General features: G+C 38.1%; 1 non-coding gene across 1 annotated transcript; it reads left to right on the plus strand.

Moving 5' to 3' along the window:
* Positions 1-1,189: 1,189 nt before the first annotated feature.
* On the plus strand, positions 1,190-1,296 carry LOC141653993 (small nucleolar RNA R71). Its single transcript, XR_012547577.1, has one exon. It is a non-coding gene; the product is annotated as a small nucleolar RNA R71 (small nucleolar RNA).
* Positions 1,297-12,096: the final 10,800 nt, after the last annotated feature.

Below are 12,096 nucleotides of genomic sequence, written 5' to 3' on the forward strand. Positions count from 1 at the left end.
CTTCGTGTACTTTGCATAAGCCGGAACATGATTGATCAATTCCGTGAATGGGATTGAGACTTCTAAGTTCTTCACAATTTCCATAAACTTTCCAAGTTGCTCATCAAGCTTAGGCTTAGCTTGGCGAATTGGGAATTGAAGTCTAATCACAATAGGCTCTTTCTCAATTTCCTTAGCCTTCTCTTCATTTTTCTTCTTTGAAAGTTCTTTGGTAGTAAGCTCTTCTTCCTTAGAGCTCTCCACAACTCTTTGCTTACTACTATCATCCACAATATCTTCATCAATTGGCCTCTTCGGCCCCTCATATTTTGTACCACTCCTCAAATGGATGGAATTAACCGTTTCATGTCTTGGGGGGTTACCTTGAGGAGGTAATTGCCCCTTTTGTCTTTGGGAGCTAGAAGATGCTAGTTGAGTCATTTGAGTCTCTAACATTTTGGTGTGGGCAAGTATGTTGTTGATGGTGGCTTCTTTAGCTTGGCTATCTTTTTGCATTTGGGTGAAGAATTCTTGTTGGTTCTTTTGCATTTGGAGGAATGCTTTTTGAACATCAAAGCTTTGGTCATTGGATTGGTTGTAGGAAGGTTGATTTTGATATCCTTGGCTTTGGTTGAAAAATGGTCTTTGATTTGGATTTCTCATTGGAGGTGGTGTATATTTTTGTAGAGGATTTTGGACATTTTGGCCCTTATATGAGAGATTTGGATGGAATTTGGTGTTATCATTATAGTAGTTGGAATAAGGGATGCCATTCTTGTATGCTTGGAAAGCATTCACTTGTTCATTTGTACCCCTACATTCATTTTGATCATGTCCCAAGGTTCCACAACTTTCACATACTCCATTTGGGATTGAGGATGATGCCATCATAGCATTGACATGTTGTTTGGGTGATTTGGAAGCTTCATCAAGCTTAGCCATGGCCTTCTCAAACTTCAAATTGATGGTCTCGATATGAGCACTAAGTTGAGCACCCAATTGTGTAATGGAATCTACCTCATTCTTTCCTCCTCTGGTGGCCTTTCGAGGCCTACTATATGAGGAATTATAAACCGCCATCTCTTCGATTTTGGCCCATGTTTGGTTGTCATCAACTTCGGTAAACCTCCCATTGGATCCCATATTAAGCACATTGCGCGAGTCTTCATATAAGTCGTTCCAAAATTGAAGAAAAAGGAACCACTCACTAAGTCCATGGTGTGGACAAGAACGAAGAGTATGCTTAAATCCCTCCCATGCTTCATATAATGATTCCTCATCCCTTTGCTTGAACCTGGTGATCTGGGCTCTCAACATGTTAGTATTCTCCGGAGGATAGAATTTCTTTTAGAAGGCAAGTGCAAACTTCTTCCATGAATCAATACCAAGGGTAGCCTTGTCTAGGCTCTTCAACCATTGTTTTGCGGTACCGATCAAGGAAAAAGGAAATAATACCCATCAGATTTGGTCTTGAGTAACTCCGGTTTGAGAAATTGCATCACAATAGTCGCAAAAAGTCTCCATGTGTAAATGAGGATCTTCACTAGGCATCCCTCCAAATTGACTTCTCTCAACTAATTGTATGAATACGAATTTGGCAATGAAATTACCGGTTAGATGTGGTGGTGTAGGAGTACCGTTTGGTAGGTTCTCTTCGGTTGGTACGGAATGAGATGAAAATTTAGGCATTGTAGGTTTATTTTGTGGTTGGTTTGGAATTGGGTTATCCTCTCCTTCTCTTGCAAAAGGGTTGACAAACTCAATGTTATTTGGTTGAATGTCCACAATCTCTCCAATACCCACAACTCTTGAAGTACCTCTAGCAACTCTTCTATTGTTGGTTAAGGTCCTTTCAATCTCGAAATTGATAGGTAATGGATTACCTTGTGATCTCCGAGTCATGCAAAATATCAAACAACTAGAAAACAATTAGAACAGCCTTGAGTAGATTGACTTCCCCAAGGTAAAGAAAGACACAACTAAAACAATTAACGAAAATTAAATCAATTGAACACCGTCCCCGGCAACAGCGCCATTTTTGGTGTGTTCTCGTTATTGCTCGTTAAAGCCTCAACCAAAACAATATTTATATCTTTACAAACTACTCTTAGTAGAGCGATAAGTAAAGGTCGGATCCCAAGGGACGGGTATCGATTTAAGATTTCAATTGCAAGTAGTTATGTCTTAAGGTGTCACAAATTTGGGTTGAGATGAGATGTAGTCTAAACTAATCAACAAGATGAATGTAAATTAATGAAAAAAAAGTAAAGAAATTAAAGGGGTTTGTAAACAAGTGATTAAGGGCACTAGGGTGTCATGGGTTCATAAGGGAATCATGGAAATAGATCATACAAACATGTTCTCAAATAGAAGTAAGCAACTTATTGTTATGATGGAATCGAGTTAGTGTATATCTTACAATTCCTAGGAAGACTTAGGTCCCAGAGCCGAGTCGATCAAGACTTTACAACACCTACAAGTCGACTTAGTCTCTTCCTATTCAACTCTATGCATGGTCTAACAAGGCTTGAGTTGGCTTACATCTTACAAGCCTCATTGAAAAGATAAGAGATGGGTAAAAAATGCAAGGTTTCATAGTCTAGCATTTCATCAAACATAACATGTGCATAGGTTGAAATCACAACAAGCAAGCATTCAATTATGAAAGCATATTAAATTAAGCATAGATCTAATCCCATGATTGATTCCCTAATTCCCCATTAACCCTAGCTTAAGAAACTACTCACTCATGATCAAGTTTAATATGCTAATAAGGATGTCAATTATATTAACAAAGCAAAACATGATGAATAAGTAATGGAAATAACAATAATTAAGCAAAGGTAAAAAAGGATTATACCAACTTGAGATGATCCAAATAATAAAGCAAAGAATAATAGACTGAAACTTGATGATTGATTGAGAGTTGTCAATCCTCCAATAAACCCCAAATAATCTTCTAATTACCCAACGAAAACTAAGAACAGTTGAGAGATTAAGGAAAGGTTAAGATGCGATTAATATTGAAATGTGTATTACAACTTGGATTAAGACTAAATTAAGAGATTTAGAAGGAGATTAGTACTTGATTCTAAGATTGATGCCAATCTAGGTAGTACAATAGGGTATTTATACTAAAATTAAGTACAAGGATTAGGGTTACTAAGGGCTTAAATGACGATTAAGACCCTAAGAGAAGCTTGATAATTTGTAAATCCCGAGGGACATGCGTGGCCTGAGTAGGAACACCCCAGGGACACGCGCGTCCTGACCTTGAGAATGCTCTGGTTTGTAAAGAGATCCGCTCGAGCTGGGCCTCGGGACGCCCTGATCCTGGTCTGGGACGCTCGTCCTGAACTCGAGATACCCGGAGCCTGGGACAGGGTTCTTCTCTTTTTCTTGCCTACCTATCAATCCGTGGGGACTGTCTTAGGGACGCGCGGATTTTTCATCATTGCCCAATTCACTTGATTTATTTGCTTAGGCCTTTAGTATTGGTCTCCTCTTTGATTCTTGGTCATTAGATGCAATCCATTTATCTCCATTTTGCTCCGTAAATGCAAGGCTTGTAATCCTCTCCTACTAAGGATACAAAACCTCAAAGAATATGCAAAATAGGGAACTAGAGATAAGAAATGACCCTAATAGTTGATAGAAAGCATGGGAACGAGGCTAATTCGGGGACAAAATGTGCTCAATTATGAGTCACATCAGTATGGAAAATTCTAATTCTAAGCCAACTCCTATAGTTACAGATAAGAAGTTGACTAAAGATGAAGACGGTAAATCTGTCGATGAGACAACTTATCGAGGTATGATTGGCTCACTTCTTTATTTAACTGCAAGTCGTCCTGATATAATGTTTAGTGTATGCGTATGCGCTTGATTTCAATTATACCCTAAAGAATCGCATATAATTGCAGTTAAAAGAATTTTGAAGTATTTAATAGGGTATTCAGATGCAGACTATGCAGGTTGTACACTTGATAGAAAAAGTACTTCAGGTATAGCTACGTTTGTTGGACCGTGTAATATTACACGGGGGTCAAAGAAGCAAAATTCCGTTGCGTTATCTACAGCTGAAGCCGAGTATATTGCTGTTGGGTTGGTATGTTCTTAACTTTTATGGCTTAAGCAACAGTAGTTATGTGATTACGGTGTTAACGTTGGGTGTATTCCCATTTTATGTGACAATACGAATGCTATAATTATTTCTTAGAACCCTGCGCAGCACTCGCGTACTAAGCATATAGACATTAGACACCATTTTCTACGTGACCATGTAGATAAGGGAAACATAAGACTGGAATTTTGTAGTACAGAAAACCAATGGGCTGACATTTTTACCAAAGTATTGGCTAGAGAACGTTTTGAGATTTTACAGTTGGAAATTGGTTTAATTGGTGGCAACTAAACTTGTCACAAATATTTTATTTTCTGTATGACTGACTAGATTTGACGAGATTGTATGACTGTGTCCGTATATTTCGTTACAAGTTTATTTATGTTAAATGTTATATTATATTACGAGAATATTCCGTTTGGTAGTCATGTATATCTTGTGTCTTGTTACGAACCATAATTTCGGTAAAAATTTATTCCTTAATATCCCCTTTACCGATATTTTTACAAAAAATTCTATCCTTTTACCTAATATTATCTTATCATATTTTCCAAAAGATTTACCCTAACAATCTTTCCTAATCTCTTATATATGATATGTAAAAAAAAAAGGAAAATCGACCCATATCCTGTGTTACCTACTCCTACACGTTACCCTCTCCACTTTCCTAATCCTACCCAACCACAAAATTATCATCACCATAAATACTCCCTCCTTTCCACCGCCCTATCACCATCACTAATCCCTCACATCTTTTCACTCAAAAATTTACCAACACTCAACCTTCCATCATCATCATGTCTCCCAAACCCAAAACCCGGTTTCACACAACTCGGTCTTCCACTAAGTTCGAGACTCCGAAATCACCATGCAATCCCTCCAATACATCTCAAACCACTTCCTCACCGATATCTAACCAAAATTTGCCTAATCGTAACAATAACCGTGCGGATATTGACATAAGTGGGAAGAGACGGAAGCTTGCAAAGGCGAAAGGGGTTGTTTTTTAGGAAGGTGTACTCGAAGACGAGGTCGGTGAGGTTGTTGTGCATGATGGGTTTCAGCGTACTCTATTTCGAGAAGCTATGGAACATGTTACTCTTGGCGGGTTGGATAAAGTTCGTCTTACCAATGGTGAAAAAACTTGGATTAATCGTACCCTCCGTTATCCTATCCATGGAGGCCGATATTATCCTTCTTCTTAGTACACGAAAATTGATGCTATCAAATTCTTTCGCGATTTCTTGAAATTTCAAGAATGGGAGAAAATCAGTCAGTTTTCGGGTCCGGTTTATCCGATTGAAGTCATTCAATTCTTTGCCTCTGTTTCGGCAAATAATGGGGTCTTGCATGCAATGGTGAATGGTCATGAGGTTGAAATCCCCATTGAGGATTTCTGTTCGGCCTTCTCGGTTCCAAGTGATGGTTTGGAAATCAATCCAAGTCAAGAATGGCGAAATGTCACGGATGAAAACAAGATGATCATCAAACGCTATTTTGATGACGGTACTACATTTCATAGCAATGTCTTAGCCGGATTATTTCCTCCCAAATTTAAGTTCTTTATCAATTACATGTGGAACACCATTGTGCCGAGGAAGAATGGTCGAGACAAGGTATCAAGCTATGAGTTAATTCTTCTCTATTTGTGGCTTAAAGGTGAAAAAGTAAGTCTTCCATTACTCGTCTTTTATAAAATTATTCAAGTTAGTTTATCGGTGATCGGTGAAAAATTCTTAACCACTTTTGATTTACCATATGGGATATGGATATCCCGTCTTTTGGAAATTAAACGGGTGGTAAATCCGGGTAACTATGGTGTTAAGGCATTGGATTCCATGGGTGATAAGTATCTTGGTTTAATGGGTATTATGGCCGTCGGTCCTGAGTTGGTTTTTACACCGAAAGGTGGTGTTAAAGAAAAGTCGAATGATTTGGTTGTAGCTTTGGAAAAGAAATTGGATTTGTTTATGGAGAATATGGGTGCCGTCATGGAAAATCAAACTCGGTTATTGGAACAATTGGTTTCGGGTGTGGGTAAGGAATCGGTTGTGGCTCCTCGGGATTTCGGACGTGGTTTTGACGAGGTGCTAGCTCGTTTAAAGGCGTTTAAAGCACATCTCACGGTTGTGGAAAGGGTTGCTGACTCGTGTATGCATGAGGCCATTCGATAATCTACTTCGTTGGCCAATTTGTGTAGTCAAGGAGGTGCGGTGATGATGGCGGGTCGAGCTATGAGGGAGGAGATGGGTTTGATCTTTGAGGCAACAAAATCCTTATCATTGAAAGTGCTCAATTTTGATCGGTGTCTGACCGCTCAAGCATGTACTTTATATTACATATGTAGTTTATGAGGGAGGATATATATGATTAGTTTTGATGATGACAAGTATGTACTTTATATTACATATACTCTTGCTCGTAATTATTTGTTTAGTCTTTAATAAATTGATTAAAGTTTGCAACTTAAGCAAGTAATGTTATAGCAACCTTGGCTATAACATTGAAGATTTGTGAAGCACTATTCAAGTAATGTTATAGCAGCTTGTGCTATAACATTGAAGATTCTTAAAGCGTCATAAAAATTGTAACTAGTTTCAAGTATGATGATCACTCAAGCAAAAAGCTCGATCTAGTCTATAACAAGCTCAAGATGAAGAGCTTATGATCAAGATAAAAAGAAGATCCTACCACTAAAGATCTCAGGAAGATTAGCTAGTATAGGACTTCATCTAATAACGGTATCTTAAGAAGTAATATTGGGAAGGTAAAGTTATAGCTATTTTATCTATAACTTTACTTACCAAACTTAAAGTTATAGCCATTTTTACTATAACTTTGGGTTGCATTTTAAGGCACGATTTTAATAGTTTTAAAATCAATTTTCAAAAGATAAAATTCTTCAAATATGTTTTGAAATCATGCGTGTATATGATAGAGTTGATATGCGGTTTGTTTAGAATAAATAATTTATGTTGTCCTATTGGTTAGTAAAACGACTTGTGAGTCGTCATGCTACCTAGGGTTTGCTAAATTATCTAAACCTAACCCTAATCTACACCTTGATATTTTGACCTAGGGTTTCGGCTAAAATAGGCTTATGAGCCGTGTGGATGCCTAACTTACTCCCTATGCAAGTAAATATTATTAGGTCAAATCTATAATATACTGCCATAAGATATTTTGATATCTTATCAATTATATTAGATTTACCTTATTTACTTAATTAAAAAATTTACTAGATTAAATTAAGAAGAGATAAGATTTGTTTCTTATGAAACAAACTATCTTGCCTCACGGCACACTAGGGTTTCGACCAAAATCTAGTTTCTCTCTTTTACTATATATACGTATGATGTTCATTATTTCAAACAAGCTTTTCGAAATATAAAATTCCTTGCAAAAAATTTTAGTTTAAATTCTAATTAAGTATTTTATTTGTTTTGCAATTGAAAATCTTTTAGGAAAAGTCGTGCTCTTTAATTTACGTATTATTCTTAAGATTACGTTATAAGATAATAGTACTTCATATTGTTTTTACTCGTTCAATTGTGTGAACACTTAGAGGAACAATCAAGTGCTTTCTTAGTAACTTAAGATAGTCAAATCGAATATCTAGTGATATTCAAATCGAGTTATAACTAGAGTTAGTTATACGAGTGGGTTGATAATTTTGTAATCCGGAGAAAGGTACTAAAATTATTAATCGAGAATAGTGGACGTAGGCTTCGACTTGCGAAGCTGAACCACTTCAAATATCGAGTGTCCTTACATTTTCTTTATCGATCATTTTATTACGTTCATAAATCGTTTAGTTAATTAGTTAAAGTTTAATCGAAAAACTTTAAGTAATTAATTATTTAGATATAAAATAAAAAGTGGGGATAAGTTTTTTAAATACTCAATTCACCCCCGCCCCCCTCCCCTCTCTCCCTCTCGAGTATTTAGACTTGGATAGACTTTTCAGTTGGGAAGATAGATTGGATATCATAGAGTTTTCTTACAACAACAGCTACCATACGAGTATTGGGATGGCTCCGTTTGAGGCGTTGTATGGGAGGAGGTGTAGGAGTCCGATTTGCTGGGATGATAGCGCAGAGGTAGTGGTTTTAGGACCACAGATGGTACCGGATATGGTGGAACAAGTGTAGTTGATTCGACAAAAGATGAAGGCGGCTCAGGATTAACAAAAAGTTATGTGGATTTACATCGTTGAGACGTGGAGTTCCAAGTTGGGGATAAGGTTCTTTTGAAAGTGTCACCTATGCGTGAGGTGATGCGGTTTGGTAAGAAAGGGAAGCTAAGCAAGAAGTTCATTGGTCCTTATGAGATTTTGGATCGTGTGGGAGAGGTTGCTTATCGGTTAGCCTTGCCACCAACTTTGGATCGAGTACACAATGTGTTTCATGTGTCTCAACTACGGAGGTATGTGAGTGACCCTTCTCATGTGCTAGAGGTTGAGAACATTAAGTTGGATGAATCTTTGTCTTACCTTGAGGTGCCAAAAGAGATTCTAGATCGTATGGTTCGCAAGACTAGAACTGGGGAGACAGTGTTGCTAAAGGTTTTATGGTCCAATCACAACATTGAGGAAGAAACTTGGGAGGCGGAGGAAGCTATGAAGGAACACAACCCGTTTTTTTTTATTAGGTATGTGTGGTTACGGGAACATAACCATGTTTCTTTAAGGGGGGTAGGAGATGATCGCTTAAGCTTTTCGTGCGAGTTTCGGTAAGTTTTGGTCAAGTTTAGTGTTTGTTTTGAGTTATAGTAAGTTTTGTTTAAGTTTTGTTTCGAGTTCTTGTTGTGTCGTTGCATTATAGTTGAGTATAGTGAGTTTGTTTTTCTGTATGGGTTTGAACTTCGGGGACGATGTTCATTTTTAAGTAGGGAAGATTGTAATACCTTAGATATTTGAGTTGTTGGGTACTCTATCGAGTAGGACTTACTGTGTCGAGTAAGTCTTTGACGCATTCTGGAGTGTGTTCTGCTTTGTAGTTACTCGATTGAGTAGGAAATACTCGATCGAGTACGTTAGTTACTCGATCGAGTAAGTTGTGTTTTACGGTTTTTCGGCCGAGTTTGATAGTAATGTGTGAATAGGCATTTAAAGTGATTTCGACAGTTCTTTTTACTTTTACTCTTATTCTCAAGACCTTTTACAAAAGAAAAACAAAGTGGCGTTCAATCCTCTTCTCTCTTTGCTATCAAATCACGGCTAGGTTTGTCAGATTTTTGAGTTCATCATACCTTTGTGATTGTCATCTTGTGGGTAAGTTTTCTATGTTGTTATGTCATATAGTTAAAGTTGATTAAACCCTAATTGGGTGATTTGGGGGTTGTTGGGAATGATTATGTGTAGATTTGTAATTATGTGAATATTGATTATAAGAGGTGGTTTTGTAGAGGAATAGGGATGACATTGGAGCTGGGCGGTGGTGGATATAGGCTCACCCTTACCCGTACCCACCAAGAAAAACTCGTACCTATCCCCGCCCCACCACCCGTGGCGGGTACAATTTTCTAAAACCGTCCCCGCCCCAACGGGCGGAAATATGAAACTGTATCCGCTCCGCTTACCCATTAACCCACTACACCATAATTTCATTTGATAAATTTTTTTCGCATCCCGGGAACATTCCCAGGAGGTGTGCACGAGTGAGGACAAAATATGCTGGAAAGGACCCGTTTTGATCTGTGGGGCATGTACACAGCCTGACGAGCTACCGTGAGTGACCGCTCCTGACCCAGTTTGGGCCGAGGTGTTACAATTGGTATCAGAGCAACCCCTGCGACTGTCTGATAAGCCTTTGGTCTGGAGTACCCCGGGTCACCAACCTAGCGGGGGAGGATTCTGGGTTTGGCTCGGCTGTGGTCAGATATTGCCAGGTGCAACGAGGACGTTACGTTCTTTAAGTGAGGGTGTGTAATACTCCAATGAGCCGAATTCGTTATTCGGGTGGGGTACCTCTTAAAGAGGTCCATTAATAGGCTTAAAATCTGACTTGTGCTTAAAGGGATTGAAAGTACTACTCATATCAATAAAGTGTACTTTCTTTTCTGGTTATCCATGGGAAAGAACTCCACAGTTAAGCGTGCTTGGCTGAGAGTAGTCTTAGGATTGGTGACCTCCTGGGAAGGTTCTCGAGATGCGCATGATTCAGGACAAAATGCGCTGGAAAGAACCCGTGTTGATGTGTGAGCCATGTATACAGCCTGGCAACAAACCGCGAGTGACCGCTCTCGACCCTAGGTTTGGGCCGGGGTGTTACAATATGTACTCCGGCATGTGTATCGGGAAGCAAGTTTTTGTGCTGATAAGTTGTCAAATCTGGAACTTGGCTTTCCTCTTGGTGACCATGAGCTTCATGCTCCTCCTCATGGCGTTCAGTCTATAATGCTCTATGATGCACAAGGCTTTAATGTACCTCGATCTATAGATATATAATTTGGCTTCGGTCTCCCTTTTTCCTCAAAAAAAAAACATTAGTTTTAACTTTTTGTAACACTTTCAACAATGACATTTTAATTTATTGGCACAAACAATAATTTCAAACATACTTAATCACTTAACTCCTTAATAGATCCACACATTATAAAACTATTAGAATATTAAAATATTAATTGGAACTCAACCATCATCTTAAGGTTTTGGTTTAGATGATCATCTCCACAAAAACAATGTACTACTACAACAAAGAGAAAATAGAATCTCATCGTTATGAACAGAAAGACGCAAAACTATTAAATTGAGATCGAGAAAGATTACTGTTTGTATTATTTAGTGTGTCATTCATGTGGAGTTGCACTACTAATGGACTCTCTCCCTTGATTAACAAGAGAAGCGGGGTTGCATCAGGTGCGATGTACACAAAGTGAAGGAGTGTTCAACAAAACATACATGTGAAAGGGGGAGAGAGTCATACATGCAGGAGACTTAAGCTTATTATTCGCCTTATTCCTTTTTCTTTCTTTTTATTTTTTTTTTAGAATGTTAAAAATATATTGATCAAAAGAATAATGTTTAGTTATAACTCATAAACCATATACAAAGCTCAAGTAAAATTAGTTACACAGTATATATCAAAGTTGTTGAATCTACAGTTTGTCTCTTTGCTTCAATTTGCACATATTGCATCTGAGGAAACGTGCTTTAACATCACCCAGAACCATTTAAACGAGGGCCTTAGGTCTTCTCACAAACATTTTGAGTTATGATTCATTACTTACCTTCCAAATGAGATAGAATAAATAGACATGACATGCTCCAATGATCCTCCTCTGCATTTTAGATTGTCTAGCTGAAGAAACAAGTCACCAGGTCAGCCATAGAGAAATTGAGATGTAGTTGTTGGTGCAGCAATCTCCAGCATACCTTACTGTATCCACATTCATAGAAAGATGAGTATGATCCTCAGGGGGACTTTTACAAATATCACAAGCAACATCAACCAAGATCCCCATCCTATTAAGCCTATCTTTAGTTAGCAACCTCTGATGCTGAACTGCCTAGAAAATAAAGGAACTCTTATGAATATTAAGTCTGTTCCAGCAAATGAATCTTCATTGTACCTTTGGCTTGCTTCATCTTAACCAATTGTACTCGTCTTGAACAGTGTAAGGCTTGGCAGAATTCGACCATTTGCTATCTGTATATGCTGGGGAAAACAAGGACAGAATTTGAGAAATTTTCCTCCAGGACCAGCTACAGTTCTGAGGGAGAGAGTAATCAATCCATTCTATACCTTTTATATACACATGATTGACCCATTTGACCCAAATGTGATCCTGTTTCACTGCCAGCCACCAAGCATATTTTCCTAACAAAGCTCTATTTCAACTTTTTGCCTCCTTGAGCTCCAAACCACCCTCTAACTTAGGTACACATCACGAATCCCAGCTGATAGCAAGAGCTTTCCTATATTTTGCCTTTCCTCACCATAAGAAATTTTTACAAGTAGCATTGATCTTATTCATAATTCCATTAGGAATCA

The sequence above is a fragment of the Silene latifolia genome, chromosome 4 (assembly GCF_048544455.1).
Source record: "Silene latifolia isolate original U9 population chromosome 4, ASM4854445v1, whole genome shotgun sequence".
Lineage (NCBI taxonomy): Eukaryota > Viridiplantae > Streptophyta > Magnoliopsida > Caryophyllales > Caryophyllaceae > Silene > Silene latifolia.